This window comes from Apteryx mantelli, chromosome 1 (genome assembly GCF_036417845.1).
Source record: "Apteryx mantelli isolate bAptMan1 chromosome 1, bAptMan1.hap1, whole genome shotgun sequence".
Lineage (NCBI taxonomy): Eukaryota > Metazoa > Chordata > Aves > Apterygiformes > Apterygidae > Apteryx > Apteryx mantelli.
Window position 1 is genome coordinate 184,842,772 of NC_089978.1, and position 26,487 is coordinate 184,869,258.

At 40.9% G+C, this 26,487-nt stretch overlaps 1 protein-coding gene across 1 annotated transcript in view; it reads right to left on the reverse strand.

The window, feature by feature from the left end:
• The window catches only part of RASSF3 (Ras association domain family member 3), a 113,781-nt gene extending 88,969 nt beyond the window's left edge, over positions 1 to 24,812 (reverse strand). Inside the window, exon 1 of the mRNA XM_067314067.1 lies at positions 24,803 to 24,812. The gene's annotated coding sequence lies outside the window, so the exon portion shown is untranslated. The remainder of the gene's footprint in view (positions 1 to 24,802) is intronic.
• Between the last annotated feature and the right edge of the window lie 1,675 nt (positions 24,813 to 26,487).

Genomic DNA, 26,487 nt, shown 5'->3' on the forward strand with positions numbered 1-26,487 from the left:
GACAAAAGCCAGGCCTTTAACTGAAAGATTACTTTAAATGAAATCTAAATACTTCAACTTTCTGCTAATAAAGCCTGGAGTCTGCTACATTTAAACATGAGATGGGGAAAAAGTGGAATCAAACCCATCAGCTTAAGTGAAGCTGAACATAATAATGCTTGTGTTTTTTCAGAAGAGTGACAGAGTATTATGTATTAATCATCTCTAACACTGACAGTAGTCCAATTCTGAGCATGCTTTTGCATGCTGCATCCAAGGTTGGTCTGTGTTTACCAGAAGTATCAGGCTATAATGTTACCTACATTATCTCTTTAAAACAGGTAATTCCACCCTACTAATTTATTAATGTTCCTCTTCGTAAGTGACCAATCCACAGCTTTTATTTCGGATATTCTGGGTCATCATTCCCACCCTGATTGTGGACCTTGAAGCACAAGGCTTGTCGAGGTGCTTAGTTTAATACACACAGTTGTTCATCCTCCGGTCCTCCTGTTCTCTTCCTGCTAGTCCCCAGGGGAGCACAAGGAAGCAGTGGGGAGCAGCTTGCTGCTTCTACTGTTTGACATTGGCAAAGGAAAGAAGTGTGGTAGTAGTAAAACAGAAAGTAGAATTAAATCTTCCAAAGTACTTGAAAGAATGGTCAGAAGAACAAATCCACACTAGGCACAAGTTGTAATAGCAGTTACTGGTGATACTGACAGCTGTCACGTGGTGAAGACATTCACACCCGTAATCCTGATCCTTGCAGGGGGTCTGCATGGGGTCTGCGAGATGAAGTTTGGTCTCCTGAACAGAATTCTAACTTACATTTATTACAGGCTTATAAAGATCTTAATAAATCTCAGGATGCAAATCAGGATTTTCCTTAGGAAAGGAGGCAGAGTAAGGAGTCTTGTTCCACTTATAGCTGTTGCAGTCAGGGAAAATGGAATTTAGTGGGATGCCACATTAGTCTCATCTAATTATCTGAGAGATGGAATAAAATGACGCATTGATGCAATCTGCAAAAGACACATAACTGGTAAGAGTTGTGAATGATAACCACTATAGAGAAAACCATACCATAGATTATACCACTCTGTTAGTGTCCACTAACACAGTGTATCTCCCGTGGAAAAATTTAGACTCACAAATAAGGGAAAAACTAAACAATTACTTAATGGGTGGAGAATTACACAGAAATCAATAACAGTGAAAGGGACTTTACCAGCATTGCACTCGAAAAACACGGGAACAGATGGACTGGATTAGACCAAAGGTACATCTAGGCCAGTATCCTGCCTCAGGTAGAGCCTACCAGCAGATACTTAGAGAAAATGTATGAGAAAAGGGTGAATTTTGAGTGATATTTCCCCTTATGCCCTCCTGGTCTCTGGCAATCTGCAGTTTAAAACAAACAAATGAGCCAGAGGCTGTATCTGCATCTTTTTATTTAATATCCCTTGATGGCTCTTTCCTCCATGAATTTATCTAATCCTTTCTTGAATACATTTATACTTCTAGTCTCCAAAACATCCTGTGTCAATGAGTTCCACAATTTAATTATGTGTATGTGTGTGTGTATGTGAAAGAGTAGTTTGTTTTAAGCCTCTTGTTTGACCATTTCATGGCATGCCCCTGAGCTCTTATGCTATGAGAAACAGCAAGTAACTATGCTTTTTTCAATTCTCTATGCTGTCATGTTCTTTTGCAGTTGCCTCCTATCCAAATGGCAAAGCCCTGGTCTGTGTGAGCACAGTAATCTCCTCAATCATCCAGAGTCTTCTTTTGTATCTTCTAATTCTTTTATATCTTCTTTAAGATGGGGTTACCAAAACTATGCTTTATATGAAGTGTGGGTACAATACAGTTTTATACAGTGAAAGAAGTTTTCTGAGTTTTCACTCTATTCTTTCCTAATACTTCTACATATTCAGTTGCCTTTTACCCTGAACATTGAGTTTCTTCAGAGAACCTTCCAAGTGGTTAAAGATAAATTAGAAGCCACTGCTCCATATGTGCTGTTAGAGTGTTCTCCCCCGTATGTATTATTTTGTATTTATCAATACTGAATTCTGTTTCTTTGTCTAGTCACTAGGTATGATGAGATTCTTCTGCAACCCTCTGCAGTCACCTTTAATCTATCCTGAAAACCTGTAAACATTGACATCCCGCAACTATCCTCTTTATTAATAAATATATTTTGTGCATTATAGATCCCTGAATGGTTTCCTCTAGAACTAGGTAAGTGCACTTCTATGCAAATGATACAAGAAAAATAACATATATCCTTAAAATAAAAAGAAATAGAAAAAGCACATATATAGATTTTTTTAAAGGAAACCAGAAACTGAAAAACATGCTTACACAAAACAAGTGATCTTTAAATACTTCCATTAATAATCTATGTTTACCTAAATGAATATTAGACACAGATGTTATTCAATGATGATTAAGAACATTCAAATCAACAGGTCTGAACTGTCTGAGTAGTCGAACAAATATAACAGTAAAGACTGCACCCAACCCTATCACAGACAGAAAACCTGTATGTATGGTCTGATCATAAATGGCCATTGTTTCTTACCTGCTTCCAATCTGTTAAAATATTATATGCATCTCTAGCATTATATAAATAGTGGCCATGAACTAGATATTCAGGAAAAAAACAGATAAAGTAACCAGGAAAAGTTGGATCAGAAGTTTCGGTTACCCACCCCAGCAGGTCCCTATGAGATATGAACTTGGGTCACTGTATTTAGGGCACAGAACGGCCATCTGCGGTCACTTCACCTTGTTTGCTATCACATTAGGTTTCAACAGAACTAATTCATATCCAATCTAGTTTCCACTGAGCAAGCTCTGAGTGTGTCTGTCTGCTCCCTCTCCCAAGTACAGCTAATTAATCCTTCAAATGATATTCCCTTAGAGGCAACCATCTCATCCACGTGTTTGAGGTTAAATGCTCCAGGGAAACAGTTTCTGAATGTCCCTACACTCCATTGATCACTGGGGTTGGGCAAAAACTCTCTCCTTTATTCTCTCCTCTGAGTACCCTGCAAGTACTCTAAGCCCTAGCTTGGCCTGACTTATCTACCACACCATCACGCATTGCTCCTATTCAGAGAGCTTCTTCTGCCAGCAGCTGATCCTAAGAAGAGAACCGGGGCCTCAGCAAACTCTGGGCGATGGCAAGGGTGTCCATTCTTACTAAAACCACGGGGGACGTACAGGCGCTCACTGGACAGCTGCAGGCATCCGCACGGGAGAGACAGAGCTGACTATGCAGGCTGTAGAGGTGTCACACGCCATGGTCCTGCGTGCACAGGGACGCAGTGGATGGCATACTGGGGGCACTGTGAGACCCAAAGCTGCACAGTGGAGGGGTCTCTGCAGCTCACACTGCCTCGTCCCAGCCCCTCGCGGCAGACACACGCACAGAGTGCACAGCCACGGGAGCACAACCCCTTTATGGCCCCCAGGGCTGGCTGGGAGAGTCTCGCCTTCCCCCTTACCTCATCTTAGTCGTCCTTGAAGTTTTGTTTGAAAAAGCACAGCATAAATTAGCTCTGCAATTTCAGGCTTGCCAACCTGCATTCCAGCCAAGAGCAGGTATGGGCCAGGTTGGCGCTGGGCAGTAAGTGTGCCCTGACACCGAGCACAGACCAACGTGGGAACCAGGAGCCAAGCAGCCTGTCAAAACCATCAGGAATAGCAACCCCTGCATACTTACGACACAGTCCAAAAAAGAAATAACCATATCCATTACAAACTGGAACTGCGCACACAGCAAGCCAGTCTCTTCCATGCAGTGCAAGTTTACAGTCACAAGCTCCTTAGGCATTAATTGGCTCACACCTATCCAAGTGCAAATTAAGCATGAACTATGGGACAATACTGCCATCAGTTTGACGGTCGCCTCTCCACACCGTCCACACCACCTCTTTGGAGCAGAGACAAGAGAGATCTGTAACTGTAAAGATTTTCCCCTTCCTCCATAACAGACACTAATTTCAATCACTTTTGCAACTGTTTCAACAAGAACACAAAAATACAGTGACATTATCTGTGCATTCATTTCCCAGCTATGTATTCTCACAAATGCTGGGCAAGAATCTGCTACCTCTACATACCCAAAGCATTTCCAGAATAACACAATTAAAGAGGTAATGCAAGAATATATGTGCTTACAGTATATGCCATAATATGTTAACTGGCCAAATGTAAAAATAAGAAATTAATTCACAAATATTTTAAACTAAACCTTTTTTATATTGACGTATCACACTAAAATTATTTTATGTTCTCTATTACTGTGTGTGTTATAGACTTCTTTTTTCGGCTGAACACATTTTTGAGAGACAGCTAAAAAGCTGACTTTTCTTTTTCTGTGATCAGTTTGCAGAGAATTTTAAAACTTTATGTGTATTCTTTCAGCAGAAAGCCAAATTAAGGGATAGTACTATATTTCTGCACTTGTTTCCATAGGTTTTACAAAACATACATTCTTACATAAACATAATTTTATAATGGATGTTTGACTATTCCAGCCAAAAATCCTTCAAAATCATAAAAATAATCTATTAACTTTAATGTTAGAGAAGGACTAAGAGAGTAACACACTAGAGCAGAAAGGTTACGCAAAGTCCCCACCAACAGTGAAATGTAATAATCACCTTATGACTACATGAAAGATCCAGTTAGTTTAAGATTTTGTCAATAAATTCCCCCTTCTGCCCTCTGAAAGACCTTCCTATGCACCTAGTAGGGCAGCAGCTCAAGCTGTAAGAGCTCTCACTAGCTGGGAGCTTAGAATAAGGCTCTTCATGAGTTGGTAGGATTTGGTGAGAAACAAGGCTATGCAAAATCATCCAGCAGAGATTGCCTTAATTTACTTTATTTATTTATTATAACAGCTTCAAAGCAAGCAGGGTTTCCTACTGGGACTCTTTAGTCAAAGTAAAAAATGATTGCAAGCATTATGCTTTTCATGTTTTCCACAGGATATAATGGGATGCTTTTTTGATGAACAGGTCTAAAATCTGTCTTTCTTCTGTATAAGGCTGAAAAATATCATAGAGGTTTAAATCAATGCAGATCATAAGCTTGTCTCTGCTAGTGCTGTGCTTCAGAAACTGCAAGAAACAACAACACTTGTGGGATCTGAACCACAAAATTATCTCAGACTAATCCCTAATTGTTAAAAATTAGTTTGAACACTGAAGCAAAAAGATTTATCTCTTTCAAAGCTTTTGTTGTAGCTTTACTGTCATGATATTGAATATTCTTATTCCTCCAGACCCTCTTTAAAGCTTGTTACATTCCTGACCTCAGCAGCATCCTCTGGTAATGAGTTCTACAATTTAATTATATGCTGAATGAAAAAAAAAAAATCTGCTTTGAATTTGTCACCTCTCACATCTATTTAATGTACCCTTCCTCTTCTGCTATGAAACAGAAAACAGGAGTTACATCTATTTTATCTTTTTTGACAAAATAGATCATCGTTTTCTATACTCTTATCATGGCCCTTATGACAAGTTTTTCTAATTCCTTTATGTTTCTCCCTGACTTCTCTCTAATTATGCACTTTATGATGATAAAACTTCTTGTCACATGATCTGTCAACACAAATTCTATGAAGATGTTGTAGGAAAAAATATAAATATATTTCAAAGAAATAAAGGCTACAGAACTGTAAATAATACATCCTTCAGGTTTGAGCTCTTTTAAAAATGTTACATATCCTTGACTAAACTAAATGCTCTTAAAATATTAGCACCTACATTTAGTATATTCTGAACCACTGTTAAAGCCTATTTTTTTAGTCCTTCAGCAAGTAATTTCACCAAAAAGTTATTGAGAACCACCCTAGAACTTTCCTCCTAAAAGAGGCTTTTTGAAGTATGCCCCCATATAGAAAACTGTGCCTAACTTCTTCAATATTTACAGTGTTATTTAGAAATGAGTATGTCAGCTGTAGACAATAATTCATGGCCAAAAATCCCAACATATCCATCCAAGCAGAGGCTGGAAAACTAAGGACTTTTAGGAACAGAAACCTAATTATGCTTTGATAGATCTTGTTAAAGCGGCATTATCAAATGCAGCTTTCTGATTACAATTACCTACAACAGTCCTAAATTCACTGTCATATATAAAGACTAATTTTGTGCTTCAGCAGATTTTGTTGTTGGGTCAGACAGAGAGGACAAGGATTTCTGAGACAGAAGCAGAATGCAAGCAACAAATCTGAGGTACTGTGCAGAGGCCCAGTGACCATCCGTTGATGCAGACTATCTATGATATTCAAAATCTAATGAGAAGCATATTACAGCATGTAATCTCTACTCATCATAACAAATCAAAATCATGAAAGTTTCTGTTTGTTGTTGAAGGAGTAATTTATTTGTTACAGCATAAGTGGCTAAAAACCATCAGTTGGTGTTACTGAAAGCTTTAATTATTAGCTGGGTTATTCACTGTGGACAAACCTAGCAATGCAGAGTTATTCTGCTGGCTCATCCTGGCTGACCTAATCAGAGCAATTCTGCTAGAGTCAATACAGGAGCAAAAAACGGCGGAAAGACAAAGCAGCAGGAAGAAAGAGCTTGAAAACTCTAGCGTCCTGGAGGCTAGGGTAAACTGCTTTGTGTAGGCAGGTACGTAGACAGTCAACAGTGCTTGCACCAGACTCACATGCTAGACAACTCTCTCAGAAACCGGATGGAAGGACAACTTGATTAATAGAGTTACAAAAGTGTGGCGTCGCAGAGTTAAGGAAACGTGAGTAATTTGGTAATGGGAGTAAATGAAAGTGAAAGCACCCAAGCAAAATTCTGGCCACTCACGTAAAGGCGGAAATGTTCACATACATCAACGTAGCTAAAGTTTCACGTACTGTCTGTGTTAAAACCAAACAGGAATCATTAGGTCAAATAGGAACCGCATCAGCTCTGTTGTGGCAGGAATGTAAGGACCGCAGCTTCCAGTGTATTACAAATGCACCTGACAAGACTGGCTTCCATAAAGTTATAAAAAGCTTGAGCTGAATTTTTGCAATTATTTTTTTTTCTATTCAGATACAACCTTGTGCTAAAATGTCATTTCTACAATTTTTGTGATAATCATCTCATTCTATGGGTGGAAAAGGACATGCAGGGCACTTCAAACACTATTTGTAATTTTAATTCAGAAGAGATGCTAATATATACACTAAAATTAGGGTAGAAAGAAAACATTCAACCCCTGAAGTATAGTGGGAGGTGGGAGAATGAAATCTACAAAAAGTGTTATTTTAAAATAATATGATTCAGAGTTCACATTACTTCTTATTACAAATCATAGATGAAGTTATTCTTTCATAGTTTTGAGGGAGAAGATAATTGGCATATAAACATTTTCACATATGAGTAAGTCAGCAATTGGAGCTTTCAATAAAATTTAGTGACAATTTTTAGCCATCTATGTTTTATCAACAACAAAAGAGACACATGAATTATTTGATGCATTATGAAGACTAGAGTTTGCCAATATTTTGTTATATACTTTCAATCACAAAAGAAAGCAGAGGTTAAAGAATGGTTTTAGTCAAGGAGAGTTTTGCCATGGATTTCAGTGAACTGAGATTTTCCTCTGGATGTTTGAAAGCTGTGGACTCCTTCACATAGGAAAGAGTCCCAATGTCATTTAGACATGTGGCAAAACAATGTTTCTATGATAGATATCAGATAGTCCAACTTGTCTTTCCTGTTTCAGATTCACAAGTACAGTACGTTATTTGGAGTACAACACTAAATTGCTCAGCTGCAAAACTGACCCAGATCCTACCTCTAACAAATTGATTTGGTATTAATGTTGTAATATTTGCAGAACTGACAAGTTTCTCATTTCATCAAAACAGTCCTTGTCAAAAGCAGTACCATCTTGTACAAGTAGTCTTTTAAGAATAACAGAATGAACTCAGCTTCTTAAGCTATGGGGAGGGCATGCTTCTCCAGGCTCCCTGGGAATATGCCTCAATCCCAATCTTAATAGACACTTCTAAAGGCATAGGCGGTCTTTCAGCTTCAAGGATATTTATGAAAATTTTAATTAGAGAGATGCAAATGCTTCTCCACTAGGACTGGACAAGGATCAAAATACTGAATTGTCTTTAGAAGTAATGACTTTTACTAACTGATAAGTTGAGTGGTACTGCATTTCAGCTGATAAATGGAAATTAAGGACGATATATCATTGCCAAACACCAGGCCCCTCCAAACTGCTCATCACTGTACGAACACTGAGTTCAAGTTCACTGAACAATGAGTTAAGGGCTTCAGTCAATTCATTCTGCACACAGCCTTCTAGCTAAGCTAATAGATAAGGCAATTCCAAATAGTTTTCTGGCAGGTCTTCGAGTCATATCAGAGCTCCTATGTACATACTTAAGGGAGAAACAAGGTATTAATCTCAGGTCTATAAAAATGGGACACCAAATATCACAAGCATGAATATTAATATGAATAAATTACAAGACTGCAAGAGAATTCATCATCTGAGCAACCCTAACATTCCATTGTGTTTCCAAATTATTTTTAGAGTTTTGTTTAGTGAGTCTCACAGAATGCAAAAATGCAAACAATGCTGGACTGGAAAAGTTATCCAGCATAATGAAAAGAAATTATTTTTCCCTTTGAATCCCTTTGTAGCAGGAAAAAACATCTTAAGAAATGCAGCAGCAGACTTACCAGCAGACTTCCAGAGAAGTTTTACTGTCCTCCTTCTTGAGCTGCTCAATGATTTAGGAAACCAGTAAAAAAAACGTGCTATCCTTCTCATGGTTTTGCTAAAGTCATTTCTTATTGCCATAGCTGAAAGTGCTCTACAGCTACGTCAGGAACAACAGAAACGTATCTGGAATGGGAGAGGAAAGCCCATGAACACCCACACACTGTATGCTAGCTCAGAGTCAGCCAGCACGTCTCAAGACCACCTGTTAGTCCTAAATCCCCTCCCTCTCAGTCACTCAACTCAATGTCCTTTAGACCTCCCCTTTATTACAAGAAGCAGCTATATTAATAGATGCTTTGGCTAAAGAAAGACTAATGCTTCAGAATCTTAACCTGGTACTGTATTTTCAGTAATGCTAAAACAAGAAATATTTTCCACAGAAAGGTTTTGAAGGGCTCATTGTTCATCTCTAGCTACCTTTTCCAGTCCGTAAACAAATAAATTCCAAACCCTGAAGGATAATTCCCCTTTCAAAAGCTCTTTATTTTAATCAACAGGATATTCCCTGGAGAGAGAGGTACTCAAAGATCTTCTTATGAAGGTTCTTAGCAATAAATTTAACAGAGATTTCTACAGACAAAGAGGGTTTTTAAAAAGCAACTTTTACTTTTAATGGATTCTAAGGCACATGTAAGAGTCAAATTCTTCATTGCCACAATTCAAGTCTAGCTTTCATTAATATATAGTTATCCAAAGAAATTATTATCATCTTAGTACTGAGACCACATGCTTCAAACAAGATATATATTTAAATGTAAATCCAGAGATGCTATGAACTAACATATGCCCCCCCCAACATTTATCATGAATTCTAGCATTCACTTTCTAACAGCAGCGCAATTTAATCATTTCCCAAGCTTTGTATGATCTCAACTATGTCACAAGTTTCTCTTCAGCTTATTCAATTTTTTTCTTCTGCTGAATATGGATGGTAGAGAATACTGAAAATCAAGACTAATGACATTATTAAACAAAGATCCTTTTATATCAACCTTTAAACTACAGTAAGTAAGGGCTTTGTTACACTAGCTATGTTCACAGTGCACAGTTAATAACTCTTCTAGAATTCACAATGTATTTTTCTACGCTAAAATATTTGAAATATTTAACCCCATTTTATACATCAGACATTTTTAACATACTGCCACTTCTCAGGACCAAGCTAGATAGATTGCATTTCCTTTGGTCAATATTTCTCTGAAAACAAAATAAACATTTCCATTTATACTGTATCCGTCACAATTCTTCAGTCAGTGTCAATTAAAGAGCAGAAGTCAGGACTTAAACTGCCAGACATGTCTATTCTTCTAGCTCCACCCCATCATACCAGTAGGCATTTAGCAGCAAAGTGACAGTTTTAGCACAAGTAGGAGGTCTGTCACCCAGTTCAGCAAAGGCAAGGATCAGAGTTAAAAGCCCAACAGCTAACTTGCTTCTTCGAAGAAATGACACAGTTTTGAATGATTTAACAGCATCTACCAATTACTGAATCAAATAACAAAGATATCACTAAAAATTATACATAAGAAAGTTTAATGAAAATCAAGGTGACGCGTAGAAGAATGCTTGCTATTTCAGACTAGGAATGAATACATGTTAATACTCGGTTTTATAGTTTGATGAAGAACCCACACAGATATAAACTTTTTTAAACTTCAGCAACAGAACTTTGCTGTTATCTTTAGCAAGATAAAAACAGCACAGGAAGATTTTTCTTTCCTAAACAGAAAATGCTGATAGAGCATTTTTGTTACACTAGTATTTTATGAAGCTTAAAGAATAATCAAAAAAACACACCAGAATTTAACACCATAAAAGGGTAAACTGACTTTGCTGATAAGAATAATAAACCTGTGGAGGTTTACACCTTACAATGTTCAGTGCCTTGCTGGCGCAAAACATATGCAAGAGCGTAACATGTTGCATATTACTTAAAGGCAAAGAGAACCCAATCTATACATAAAAATGTCAGTTAAATAAATCTGACAATTACACTATACAGCAAACTAGCTAACATGCACAACACAAACCTGAATTCAGGCTGAACTGGATGGCAATGGTGGTTAACCTTGCAATAATTTCATGAGTCCTCCATCACTTTTAAGCTTTTAGGCTCTAGTTAAAACAAAATGTAGAATTAATGGAAGATATTCCACAGCTTGTATTACACAGGTCATCAGATTAGGGGACTGTGATGATTACAGTGGTTCCTGTTAACCTCAGCCTTTCGCTTTAGAATATGTGCCACTGTACTCTGCACAGTAATGGACCACTTGTCAGTCTGCACCAGCTTTAATTGGCTGGGCTAAGGAGAGCTCATATAACCCCTCCTAAGGCAGCTCTGCTTACGTGACACTGAAGCATTGACTGAAAATTAGAAATTCCCTGCATTTGGAAGGTACTACACAAGGCTAGATGTGTACCTTTCAATCTGTGCTGATGACAAGGCAGTGCAGAGATGCTCTGGGAGGAGGGAGAAGGACCTTAAATGTGATCGGAGCCACACTCTTGATCCCTGCCTCCCTTTAAGGAAGAAAGCTGTGTAAGGCTTTTTCTTGGAGCAGACTGCAACCCCTGGGTCGTTCTCTGCTGTCAGACCAGCGTGTTGGAGGAGGGGAGGAAGTTACTCCCTGCACTCCCTTCCCACGTGTCTGGGAAGGGAGGTGGACAGCTGTCCCCCTGCTACACGGGCAGCCTCTGACCCTCTGCCTCCCTGCAGTGCTGCTAAGGTCAGATCACAGCAAGCCATAGGAAGGGCAGAAATGGCACACATAGGTTCCACGTATGTGGTGAGGTTCCTGAGCGCTCTCCAGCTACAGGTCCAGACGTGTGACAAGGCTCCCCCCTGGAATGAGAGCGGGACGTGTACCTTGTCCACTCAGCATCCACCCCACAACCCGATTTCCACATGGAAACCTGTGTACACAAGTAGGGAAGAGGGTCTGCAAGTTCCTAACAGGTCCCCCAGGCTCAAAGGGGTGCACCTAGAATATATCTGTCCAGCAGTGTAGATGTGCTGCTGTCACCCCATGAATAAGAAGCTATGAGGATTAGCTCTGAACAGAGCTACATGATGATATAATGGCTGCTGTGTGCTAGCCATACCCATACCTACTGATGGAGCTAAGTGGTGGAGGTGAGAAAATCAAAAATCCCAAACCAACAACACCAACAACATGCCCCAAATCCTCGCTGTTATAGAAAGTATTTTTAAACAGTGAACTGTAAACAACCAGTGGTGTCTGACTCAGAAAATTCTCTTGCAATTTGCTAAGTTAGCATAGTTTAATTATAGCTAATATAGTGTTTCTGTGTTAAGCATTTGTTAGAGCAACACTACAGTGCTGAAACACCATAAGAATGAGGTCGAAGAATGAGGCTCCAAAGCAACAGGTCTTCGAGGACCTGGTCAATGCTGCCAGTTGGCGGATGGGTGCAGCATTTTTCTGCTCAACGGCAAAAGAAGAGCAGCTCTCCTCAGTGAGGAGCTACTACCATTTTTACTCCTCCCAGCTCTTAGGTAGCAAATGACCGGGATGAGCATAGGATTTCATTTGCTTTGACTTATACAGGACTTCTCCAATTAGTCTGGATTCAGGTGCAAAGATCCCCATGCATCTATTCATAGGGAGAATTGTGTGTAGGAAAAGCTATACATACTGATGAATATTTGTTTGCCTGCATTAACAAATGGCCTGATTAGCTGAGCTCAAAACAAGTTTTTTGCCTTCTTTGTAGGGGCAAAAATATATTTGGAAGGCAAAGTGGTCTCTTTCTAATCTGTCACAACATTGGTTTGTTGCACTGTGCTACCTACTGCACCTACAGGCAGAGTTCAGTGGTGAAAGATATCCACAGGCCAGTCTTTACAAGAATATTTTCTATGCTGATGGAGTTTGAGCTTCCAGAGAAAGAGGAAGAGATTTCCAGATCTCCACAGACCATGTCTCTTCAGTCTTTCCCTGAGACTGTTGAAATGGACTAAAAGATTTTAGTAATCCAGAAGTGGGTTTTGCAGAAAAATACTGTATCTATGCACTGGACACCATTTAATGCATGAAACATATTTAGCTGGAAATAAACACAAGCTGTGACCTTCCTTCAATCCTGTTAATTATACGTCAGAGTCAATTCTGTCCAAGGTTCAAGAGAGGAGTCCTGCCTGACTAGTCCCTATGCTTCAGCACTACCGGCTGGCACTGGCATGACACTGTCAAGACACAGTACCACAGATTTTGTACTGAAACATAATTTATAACATCACCATGTGTGACAAAGCTATGCAGTTGCTAGGAAGCTTATAATGAAAACAATATAATTACTAAGAGTACAGAAACAAAAACTGCTGCATTTGTGTTTAGTTCAGCAAAACTAACATAATACTTCCAATTTCCAGCTCAGCTGTTCATCCATTCCTAATCCAAATAAGTAGCTATATTTGTGAGCTTTCTAAAAAAACCTTTTGATTCCTAGCAGCTGCACGTACACAAAAAGAAAGGATTAAAAATTAACCAGTGATTGGTAATCTGCAACTTTCAAAACTGCCTCAATTCGAAAGATGGAAATTGAAAACCTGTAGTAGTCAGATTAATGTAAAACACATTTGTTATTAGACTTATCCAGAGCTTAAAAAGTATGTTTATCTGCAGATAAACTAATAAAGTTAAAATAGAATTGTATAGATACCTTCTTAGCTGTGAGATCAAAAGTATTTCACATGTTTGATCCTCTGTTATTGAGGCTTTACTACCAGTAAGTAATAAATGTAATACTTAAATAAAGAAAACCGACAAAAGAGAGGGGGGGAAAACATTGAAAACATTATACAATGTACTACAGAAGATAGTTATAGTAAGAGAAAAAAAAATAGCCTAAAAAACATGATGCAACCAAACCCTCACCTGACAATCGCTGCACATCAAACTAAACCACTACAAAATCTGTATCACTAGAAAATCTCATTCTACATCTTTTCTGCAACAAATCTATTCACCACAGAATTCTAAAACTTTAAGGAAACCAGTATGAAATCTGGATAAATCCCATCCAAAATGGAGAAAGCAAATGAACAGGAAACGAGCATGAGCAGTTTGTCTAGGCCCCTTTTTATGGGTCTAAGGAAATCTCTCTGTATGAACAGTGTAGTTGGGATTCTTCTGATTGAATGCAGATGTCTGCAGCTGAGTTGGTTGCCAAGGCTCCCTTTATAGTCAGTAGAGAAAGATCAGGGTCTCTGGGTACAATTCTTCTCATCTTGCACTAAAGGTGTAAATACGTGAGATGAACTGTGCCCTGCAGTTTCTGAATCACACAGAATCACAGAATGGTTGAGGTTGGAAGGGACCTCTGGAGATCATCTAGTCCAACCCCCCTGCTCAAGCAGGGTCACCTAGAGCACGTTGCACAGGATCGCGTCCAGGCAGGTTTTGAATATCTCCAGAGAAGGAGACTCCACTACCTCTCTGGGCAACCTGTTCCAGTGCTCTGTCACCCTCACAGTGAAAAAGTTTTTTCTCATGTTCAGATGGAACTGCCTGTGTTTCAGTTTGCGCCCGTTGCCTCGCGTCCTGTTGCAGGGCACCACTGAAAAGAGTCTGGTCCCATCCTCTTGACACCCTCCCTTCAGATATTTGTACACATTGATAAGATCTCCTCTCAGCCTTCTCTTCTCCAGGCTAAACAGGCCCAGCTCTCTCAGCCTTTCCTCATAAGAGAGATGCTCCAGTCCCCTAATCATCTTTGCAGCCCTTCGCTGGACTCTCTCCAGTAGTGCCACATCCCTCTTGTACTGGGGAGCCCAGAACTGGACCCAGCACTCCAGATGTGGCCTCACCAGGGCTGAAAGAGCCGCGATGCTGTGGTAGAAAGCAGATCAGAGGTTTGCAGAGTATTAGTCCTTCTTAGAGTTGGCTCAGAGCAGCTGTAGAGACAAGAAGCAGTTACCTGCTGTTCTTATGGCACACACAACATACTAAATCAAAATCCCTGAGGTTGTTCAAGTATGCCATCTCTGTCAGGGATGGAGGATAGAAACCAAAATGACTGAATTCAGAGCAGAGAACTAAAAAACTTCAGTTCTAGTCTCAGAACTGTGTCATAAACACACAGAAGCACTCCCCAAGTACAATGGGATTTCAGTTCATTTTCTTCAGCCCTCAAGTGCTATTTATTCAAAATAAAATACTTAATATAAATTCAGCCTATCAATCATGTCTTAGGGTCCTCTGAGGTGAACTGTTTATTTCTTCTACAGACTATCTGTTGGAGAACAACTGGTTTCTCCTCCTAAAAGAGAGATCAGAAGAAAACTTCTTACGTCTTACAATAGATCCAATGAGGCACTGTGACGGTGTGCTCCTTCCCCCCCACTGATGTGCTCTCTCCCCCTCAACCTGACCTCCCTGTAAACAACACGTATGTAGGGGCTGGTTGAGCATGCGCCAACTAAGGCCCGTCTAGTATGCAAATATGACTATGAGTCAATCATCTCCCCCCCATAAATAGGGGGCAGCCCAGAGCCCATTGAGCTCTCCTGCATGGCAGCAGGCTGCACTGCAGAACCTCCCCTTGAGCAGGGACGCCTCTCAAGGTTACTCCTCGAGGTTGAGAGATTCCTTACCCGCGTCAGATCCTCGGTAAGTGATTAATAGCATGCTGAACTTTTGCGAACTTGGCGAAACTTTGCTGAGTTATATCTCTGACTAATTGCACACATAATCCCTTAGACATAAACCATTGACCAAGTCTGAGACTAGGACTGGATCCAGCCGCACGTAGGCTCCTCTCTGAAGGAGTTTAGAAAGCCAGGGGGTCCAGTCTGAACCTCGTGACTCAACGGGAGGGTTTCCTTCGCACACACTCCTTTAGATATGAACCGCTGACCAAGTCTGAGACTAGGACTGGATCCAGCCACACCTAGGCTCCTCTCCGAAGGAGTTTAGAAAGCAAGGGGGTCCAGTCTGAACCTCGTGACTCAATGGGAGGGTCTCTGTTGCACACGCATCTGACCCTGTCCTTCATGCAGTAAATAACTGAGTGAACCTTGCCAATCGAACCTCATTAAATCGTTCTTATTTATGACTGAACTTTGTTAAGTCACTGCCTTACTGCAATAAACGTAGTGCTGCTTCCCTCTTACGAGTGAAGTGCATCACTCCTTTCGCGACAGGCACATCCTGGATTCTATAGAAGAAAATCACAGTCACAAAATGTTTGTTCCAATCTGTTAAGTTCTTATTTCATTATACAATATGTTATACTACTGTGAAATATTTTCACATATTGTTACATGGAAAAGAATATCTCTTGCATATTTCAGTAATATTTGTGTTTGATTCTGTTTAGTATAGTATAATGTGTATATTTATTGCACAGTTGTTTAGTACTGTATAGTTGTTCCTTGTTTTGTTTTGAATACCTGTAAAATTTGAAGTAGTATTTTATGTTCTTTTCCTGGTGTTGGAAATGTGCAGAGCCAGACAGCGCTGGCAAGGACTAGCATAGTACTATGATGAAAGTGAATAGGTTAGAGAGGACATTGCTATGCTGATATGGTTGAGCACCATGACAGTAATGGACTAATTCTTGGAGACTACTGTAGGTACAGTGTGATGTACATTGTCATTTTAATGTAGTTGTGTTACAGGTTTACTATACGCATGTAGTTCCATGCATCAAAATTAAATTTGAGTATTAATTAAAAAACTAAATGTAGAAAAGTTGTTTACAGTAGAAATAACAGACTGGCATTAATTTTAGTTAGGTAACAGGTATTATACTAGTAGCAGTAAAACCATGAAAAATGGTTCAATGGTCTTCAGGAAAATCAGTTTTGTACATACTTTAGAACACAGAAAAAATAAAACTCAAGGCTAAAACTAGAGAGAAGATACTGAGTTGCCTCGTAACACAGTTTGACACAAAGGATTTGACTCAGTGGATGACACATCAACTTGCCTGTGGGCTTTGGGTGACTTTGTGCCAAAATTAGTAGACTTCTCATTGGGAGTTTGCACAGAACTATTTATAAAGGAAATCAGGTCAGGGCAGAGAAACAAAAAAAGCATTAAACATGTTGCTAAAACAATCAGTTTGTTCATCCTAATTTAATCTGTTTAAGACAAAAGTAACCTGATCTTTCCTTAGGGTACAATAAAGTAGGGACATCCTTCTTTAGATCTCTGAATGTTGTACGAGTGATTACATGCTGTTTGCACTTGAGATTAACAAGGGTGCACCTTGTACATTTATTCTCTCTAGGAGAGCAGAAGGAAGTTTTTTATGCCCCATGATTTATTTTAGCCATGGCAGCTATTAGGTAGAAGATAATATTTAGAACTGAAGTGTAAGAGAAAAATGCACAAAACAGGTATTGCAGAGCCTTTCATTGTAGCCCTTTATGCTTTTTCCCAAGCTTCTATACTCGCCATCAGGCGACTGTGCCCAAGACACTATAAACAATGTGCTCTTCTGGTACTCTACTGAGCAAAATCAAAAAGGCATTTGTCAGTATTCAGTACAGTGCAGAGAAAACAGACATGTCTAGCAGCTCGTAATGCCATCCAGCCAAAAACAGCATCATTATTTTTTTTCTGTTGTGCACACTGCTGACCTGCATTTAACTGTTTGGATAAAGAAATCCATCCAATCACACTAGAGTTTTCCAGTAAATGCTACCTAGCAACAGAAGGAATAGATGACCAGGATCACTGGACAAGAACTGAGTTCTAATTCTGGCTTGGCCAGTGACCTCCTAGATAACCTTGAAAAAAGTCATTTCACCTCTGGGTGCTCTCATCCGTGCCTGTTTTGCTCACAGCACTTCAGAGTGGGGACTGCTTCCTACTGTGCAGGCACACTGTCTCCCAAGGACTTAGTCTGGCTGAGAGCTCCTATTGCTACTATAATGCAAATATATATATATATATATGTGCGCGTGTGTGTATATATATATATATGTGCAAATATTTCAGAAAATATTTAAGCAAGGAACTATTTTATTAATTCATCCAAAAACACATTAATCAGTAAAAACATCAGCTTTATCTTTTTGCCCAGTGTATTAAAAACACAGGTATTGTTAATTTCCACAATGCCTAAAACTCCTGAACAAGCAACGCTAACCACATGTTGAACTTTGAGCCTGGTAATATTATATAAAATGGACTTCAAGATATAGCAAGTTCTGCAAGGCTTTCAAGTAACAAGGCCAAGTTTCTGCTTCTTTGGTTCCCCAATGCTTTCTCAACAAGCAGAACATCAGGAGGTACCATGCCGGTGAGTAATAGTAACACTTTTATTACTAAGATCTTCTTTGCTTTCATAAATAGATCATTGCTTTGATGTTTTATTACACATCTTGAAAACATCATAGGGTATGAACACTGCCTGCAGAAACACCTATTTTATCACTATTTCATTAGCAGACTCCTTTCTACTCCCATATCAGTTCCCAAACAGAGTGTTTATTCAAAAACTAGCCTTATGGCATCTGGCCTCCTTCCACCTTGCACGTGAAATTAAACACAACATATCACCAATGAAACATGCCCTGGGTAGTGAAGACTCCTACCTGCTTGTAACAACCCTGCAGGAATCCCCTGCAGAGTGATTCCAAAGCATATGACAAAGACAAGGAGGAAACCACATAGCATTTTCAGAGCCTTTCAGTGTTAGCACCTGAATGTTATGGAGTGAATTTTTTAATTTTTCTCTTCACTACTACGGAAATTGAATAACAGCTGCTTGTATTCTCTGTAGGCTTACAGAGTCAGCATCTGAGACACTCCAGTTTTGAAGGACACCATAATTAATAATTAACCGTTCCTGAGATGGTAAAGACAAGAACAAAAGAGATAAAGAATTAATCAAAGCCTCTACATACGACAGTAAGGCTTCTGCTTAGGTGTGGAAGGTGTTTCTCTAACCAGAAGAGAAGTATCGGAGGCTAAGAAAACAGGACCCACAGTAACCAAAGAGCTAGAAGAGGAAGAGTTACTTTTTCCATCAATGAGTGGAAAAATGGCCCACCATAGCAATGGGAGCTCTGCTGTAGCTGAGGAGACCACAGAAATGTACTGGGAGAAGCAGAGGAACTGATGGAGATAAACTAGCAAGCAAGTTCCAGCAAAGCTGCTTCTTGTTTTAAATTTGCAAATCCATTCCCTCCTTTCTGCACCAGGCACAGCAGCCTCCAGCTTCACCAGCGCTACGAGCTCTGGCAAACTGGCCCTATGTAGAGCAGCAGTTCACTTGGGCTCCTTTGCACCCCGCAGGGAAAGCAGGGCTTTCCAGGACCTGGGTTCCACTGGCACCATCCAAGCCCCAGGCTAGCGCTCTGCCATCCAGCCCCTACAGATTCCAACCAACGTTGATAATTTTGGATTTAAAACAAAACAAAGAAATATTTGAGAACTGCATATCATTAAGACATCTCTCTGTAAAAGGAATGGGAAATGAAAAAGGACTCTCACCTCCACTGTTTCTAATCTGATCCACAGTCATCACTCTTAAGATAAAATTTGAAGAGGCTCCTGGAACTTGAATGGTTTTCCTAATTGAAGTAGTTACTTGAGTTGTAGTTCTAGCAACTTAATCCCCTCATTACATGTCATTAAATATGAACACACTCCTACTGCAGAGATAGCTGATGAAGTCTATCCTCTTTTTAAAAAACATTAAAATGTATGTTCCACACATTTGTGTCAAAGAAAAAAATCCCTTTGAAGGAAAAAAATCATTAATCTCTGTGTCTGCTCCCTCCCTCTGCATTTTACCTTCATTTCTGTAAGGGGGAATCAATTTCTTTAATGTTGCTGCTAATTGGAATGCATTTAGATAACACCTTAATTTGTCCCAAGGGCTGTTTTTTTTTTTAAATACATAATTAAAAGCCCTCTTATAGGAGATATATATCATACATTAAAATGGAATCCCTCAGTCTTTTAACTGCACTAAAGCAGCAGTCATCTACTGAATATTCAGAGCCAATATCAAAAGAGTATTTTTTTAAATGAAATGAGGCCCCTCATCGAAGGCTAGCCTGCAGTTCCAAAGTAATCATTTCTGATGGAAAAAGATCAGAAGGCCCTGATAATCCCCGAAACTGTGCTATACTCTTTACAACCAAGGGAAGATTGCTAAAAAAAAGGAACTCTGAAAAATGGTTAAAAAGATGTAAGAGATGATTCACTGAATGAAGCAGAGATGACATGAATAGTAGATTTGGGGGGAAGAGGGAATTTGCCATCATATCTACTAATGGGCTTCTGCACCTGTGCAGAGCACCTGGCAATTGAATAGGCTCTACACAGGGACAGCTGTGTCTGTCTGCGCATAGATCACACAACTCAGATTACATCACAGGTACGCTTCAGTTATAGAAAATAACACTACAAGGAAGGAGGAAATAGACTCAGGGACATAACTACAGACTACCACTTAAAAGATACCCACTGACCTAATTCTCATCTTTAAGAAGACTCCATCCACCCAAATTCTGACAGAAGTACTTTAATTTTTCCTTTTAGCATAGAGGCATCTTAAATAAAAAAAAAAGAGAATATTTGTTTGATTCCCAAAGTCCTTGCAATACTTATACCAATACATAAGTTGTTATATAGGTGACAGCCAGTGCTTAACAGCCAGTCCATCAATGCCATGCTTTTAAGAAGTATCTGTGAATTGCCAACCTGGCCCCATTACTTAATAGTGAAAAGGAATGACCTGTTTTTCGTGGTACCTCTAAATATCATCTGATTAAGTATCTTCAGAAAGTTTGAACTGAAAGTCATGAATTTCTATAATTTCTCTATATTCATGTAAGAGAATTTTACACTTGCCTAAAAGTGATTGTAGGGATGTGTGTTACATGTAAACATACAAAATAACACACAGCATGGGTAAAATTTCTGAAAAGGCATAGTAACATTTTTATTTGGTTCAAGAAAAAAGTACATCTAAAAAAAAAGTCTCAAAATTCAAGGCAAATTAATTCAATAAGTCATTCACTGCCTCTGTCACCAGTGTAAACCTAGTCCATTGACCAGACCATGTGGAAAATAAAACTGTTAAGAAACTGTAATTCAAAACCTGGCGACATAAAGGTAGACTTTCATCTAAAATCATTAGAAATGCCTCAATTTTCAAATGACAAATGACAAGGTTAAACAAGAACATAAGAGCTGCTACACTACATAACATGAAACCATCAATACAGTATAAGAGACTGAAAGAAATTTTGAATAATAGAAGACAAAACCACTCTTTAACTATAAATCATTGCATTAGTTTAAATTAGAATAACCCACGTTGCTTCTGCTTCAACCTAGTTTGTACAAGGAAGTCAGACCAGACAATGACATCCTGCATATTTAGAGTATCATCAGTTTTTTACCCCTCAAAATAGAGGTGAAAAGGTGAATGGCCATGCTGTACCACTAAACCAATCAAGTCTTTCTTGAAAAGTAATCCAGAACAACAACAAGAGCTCACATACTACAAAGCATCTTTTTCAGAGGTATTTCATTACACTTGGCTTTCTTCCTGGGCTAGGATCCAGAAATATCAGCGTTCCTTCAGTTTATTCCAAGAAATAACTTGTTTCTTTGCTGTTTGAATATTGTGCACCTTGTGCACTGCATTTGAACAGAAGATTATTGATCTCCTTGAACTCCTTTTTTCCATTCTGATCTTGCTTTCCTGAGTTACATGAAAGTATTTTTTCAATCTTTAGCTGCAGCCTGACAACAAACTTCTGAACTATAAACAAAGATTTCACAAAAAGGGAAAAGATCCTTTACTCCATAGTTCTTCATTCACTCCAGTGATATCATGTTACTTTATTATACGCACTAAGGAGTGCACAAAAACCCCAAGATGACCACAGGCTCACTGTGAAATTACAAAAGCAAAGTCTCTACTGAAGTTTGGCTACATTATGTTCCCCTTTCCTGCAGCAGGCAGGACAGAGATGCTCAAAGCAGACCACCTATCCCATAAAGACATTGCTGTTCTTTTCTCTAAAACAGGAACAAGTCTGCTCACCCAAATACTTTAAATATTACTCTTTTTATGTGCCCTTTAGCTACTTCCCTATCCCAGATAGGATTTCACATGCCTTTTAGTTTTCTGGTTCTTATCACCAAATCAAGCACCTCTAATTCTGATTTTGTTTGAGAGCAACAAACTAGTGAGAACTGACTTCAGTCACTACTCAAACAGGGAAATTTAAATATATAGAATATCTATATATCTTCCTGACACAGAATCATCGTGCCAATTTACCATGCAGTTCCTTCTTTATCCGCAGTGGACCATCTGGAAGATGCTGCTGTATTTTGCTTTTTAGATGACCTATAAATTGAAGGTCCCTACCACTCACGGCCTTTAGAAAACACAGAATTATTTTAGAACTTTTCATCAAGAGAAGGGCACTGCTACATATAGCTAGCAGCTTCAAATCTTTGAAAGGTACTTGCAGTTGTAACATCAGGTGTAATTTTTCCTTCACAAGCCTAGCTGTAGTCACTGATGCATCCCCTGCAGCTTGCAAGGCCATTTTAGAGGTTGGCTGCTTTTGTTACATCCTTCACACATTTCTGGTCTGTTAGCTCTCTGAAGTGAGGACCATCTTTTTCCTCTGTATTCAGACACTCGCACAAAAGCCCGTGACTAAGGGTGTAGATTGACATCTGGCCACAGTGTTGATTTAGCAACTCCAAAACACGAGGACACCCAGCTACTTGTTCCCCCAGGCTACCGGACTGGTCTGACAAGGCTACTGTTTTTGTGGTGTGAGCCAATTCTTCAGCCAGATCAGTTTGTCAGCCCAGCTTACTGGTGTGCCTGCAAACCAGGAGAACCTGAGTTTCTTGAAGCAATCTTTGTGCGTCTCAGCTATTGTTTCCTTTCATCTCCATATTACTCTACTGCTTTCAAATGTTACATTCATGCTGGGTTAGAAATGCTGAATGCTTCCTGTGCTACTTAAGTGGCAATTTCAGAGAGTAGCTTGAAGTACTACAGCTCATAAAAATGGAGCCTGTTGTGGAGGAGAAGGAAAAATGCTATGAACTGTAATTGTTCTGATAAAATGTTACTGGAAGATATATAATCTAACATGAAATTTGAAATTCTTCCCACAGAAAATTTGATCGTAAAAGCAAAACCATGATTTTAAGGTCTACTTTCACATAAACATATTATATGTCCTCCCAGAACAAACAGTGCACTAACTGAAACAATAAACAAAAATTATGTTATTCTCACATTCAAAGCATTTGCATTAAGACTAGGAAACTGTAAAGGTAGAGCTATAGAAGATAAGTATAACAGTGAGAACAGCATACTATCGTATGAGAAAACTTGTACGCCAGCAGAGGACAATATGAGATTATTACATTTTCTTAAGACAGAACAAAACAGTAAGAAAGAAGATTGACCTTTTTGTCCTACCTTGGGTTTCAAATATCACCTGCTAAACAAAGGCTCAGTGATGTAAATCAAAAGCAAATCACACATCTTAACATGTCACTCCACTAAAGACAGTACTAGTTTATCCTTAATAATGTAATTTTAATCTTTTTTTTTAAACTGAAACTATGAAGAATGTGTCTCAGAGTTCTTAATGGGGGAGGATCCTTTTCCTTCAATACATTTTATAAAAGCACTGAAAACAAAACAAGGTACATGTTTTCAAGTGATATAAAAGCAGTAAGAGCAGAGGTACTAGACAGAGACAATTGCTGCCCTTGTCATGAGCTCTGTTCCTCTCTGTATTAGTCTTTTTCTCTACAATTGCCCGGCAATGTAAATGCTACTGTAGTCCCAGCAAATGGAGTTCTAGCACAAAAATCACAGGGTTACTCCTGCTGATTTTTCAGTATATGGCCTTGAAGAAAAATATTAGTCAGCTTATTGGTAAAAACACCAGCAACTCACTAAGGTTCCCCTCGTCCTGCCACCACTGGTACGACAGCACAGTAACCAGGAGCAGGAATGTTTAAAGAGAAAGGTACAGCCGCAGAAGTGAACATGCCTGCTGGACAGCACAATGAAATTCATCTTGAGATGACCACAAATGCGGCCAGATGCTTTTAAAACTGAGGGATGACAAATGAAGATTTTTATTTACCAGGACTAGATTATATTTCCCTACCATAAAGAATAGGAGCCAGCAGGTGAGTGAAATCACTGAATTTTAGAATATTTCAGTGAAAGAAAAATGACTAAAACAAACAGAAAAGAAAACTCAATTGTTTTCTACATAGTGAAAGAAAAAGCCATCTTTGTCTACTATGAATCAAATATCTTCTTGGACTTTCAGGTCTATGTGGTGGGTACATGATACATACTTGAGACATTTAGTATCTCAAGACTGAGTAAGATACAAGGATGTAAAAACTAGATAGTACAGTTTCTACTAAACCTACAAAACCATACAAAACCCTCCAGAACGCCACTAAACACAGAGCTGGAACCTTCTCGTTGCACATAAACTGAGCATTTCTGTCTGGACTACGTACATCCGTGCTATTCCTTCCCACCAGCTTTACAGCACGAAGAACAAGACTCAACAGCACCAGACGGACTCACAGCCCACTACATACCAACTTTTCTTTTTTCCTTTTTTTTTTTTTGGGGGGGGGGGAGTCTCTCCTTAAGGTCAGGAAAGAAATACGATTCTACAACCACTCACAGCGACAGGGAGGCTCGGGAACAACTTACTACCCGCAACAACTTAACTCGTCGTGTAAGGCTCGGTCGCCGCCGCGCTGGTGGCCCTCCTGCCGCAGAGGCGCGGCACCAGGCCGTGGGCAGGGGTGTCCGGCGCTCTCCGGGACCGCCGCTCCACCGCCCCAAATCCCCACACCGCCCCCGCGCGGCTCCCGCTTCACCCCGCGACCCCTGCGGGCAGCGAGCGCCTCCCGTCGGGCCACGGCGCGAGGCCGGGGAAGGCGGCACCGCGGCGGCCGGCGGCACATAACGGCCGCGGGGCTCCGCCGCCTCCCGCCGCGCCGAGGAGCCGCGGCGGCCGGCGGGCGCTCACCAGCGCAGCGCAGGCCCTGCGAGAAGACGAAGCGGCAGCAGAGGTCGCACCACGTTCCCGCCGCCGCCGGGCTGAAGCGGTGCCCCGGGCCCGCCGCCGGCGCCGCCGCCTCGAAGATGGTCCAGACGTGGCGGGGCCGCGGCGGGCCCGGGCGCCGGCGGCCGTACACGGGGCCCGGGGCGCCGGCGGGCGCGTCCAGCGGCAGGAACATCTCCCGGGCCGCCTTCCTCCGCGGCGGCTTCGCCCGCTCGTCCCCGGCGGCGAGGCCGCCCCCGGGCGCCGCCGCCATGCGCAGCGCCGCGGGAGCCCCCCAGCCGGCGGGGCCGGCGCCCTGCGTCTCCTCCGCGGAGCGGCGCCTCCCGCAGCGGGCACCGGGGGCTCTGGCAGCGCCGCGGCGGCGGCGGCCCGGCGGGGGCGCCCCGGGCAGGGGGCGCCCCTCCCCCCCGCCCTGCCCGTAACGGTCACTCGGGGCTGGCGCAGCGAGCGCTGCCCCCCGCGCGGGTCTCTGCCGCGCCGTGACGCGGCTTCGGCCTCTTGAAATCCAGCGTTTCAGGGAGACGTAAACGCACCCCCGAGCCCTGGAGTGCTCCGAGTTGACCCGCCCGGTCCCTCCGACCCACGGCAGCACAAAGCAAGTAGACGGTTTAACCAGCACTTTCCCCTCCGCTTTTCAACGCGTTTACCAACAACATTATGCATCATAAACGGAAGCTTTCCAGAAGGTACGTTTTACGATGGGAGATAAAATATAAAGATTTAGTAGACTAGCTCGCCTTTTTTTTTTTTTTTTCCCAGCTCAAGTTTCCCCGGGAAGCTTTTAGGAAAATCCCTTAGCTTGCACAGAAAACAGCTGTTAGTTCTCACCGCATAACGCCAGAAACGCTACTACGCAAGATCTGCGAGGCATCGTGCTTGAAAAATTCAAGCAAGCAGTGTAAAAGGGGCGCTGAGGGCAGACCAGATTTCCGCCCCGCAGAACCCACTTTATATCGCCAAACAAAATCTCTTTTTGTAGCAAAGTTGCAGCCAATCCCACAGCCACACATATAACCCAGATTTATCAAACCTGCACTTTTAGAAAACATTGCCCGTGAGCTTACTAGTACGTGACTGTCACACATCCAGGCATTAAAAATGCCTGTTTTAATGCAGCCTTTCAGAGATCTTAAAATGGCATAAAATGAGCTTGCAGGAGCTAGGGTAGTTTTGTTGTAACGCATTTTCAGGGTTCGGAGGTAAAGGATTTAGGAATAGTTCACCTGCACATTCACACAGCTCCAAGGAAGGAAGGTACAAAGAAATGCGAAGTCTTTTCACCTGTTTTCTGTACTGCAGAGTGTAAGCCAGGCTCCTATCCAGCTCAAACCCGGAGCCGCCATACAGCCCCCCCCAGCTATCACCAGGGAAGCAGCGGGAGTCCCAACTGTGCTGGCATCATCCTGCTCCACGATGAGTTAGCAAATGTGCCTGCAAAGCCAGCTAACGCCTCGCACAGCTCTGGGCCTCTTGCGAGCCGAGCTGTGCACCCCCCGGCATGGTGCTGCCCTACAGTCGGACGCACTTGCTCGTAACTGGCTCTGGAATCACTTAAAAAAATAAAAAAAAACCCATGCATGTCATACAGCATAGATGTATTCAAGGTCGCAGGAGCAACCATCATGCTGGCACATGGGGCACTGACAAGA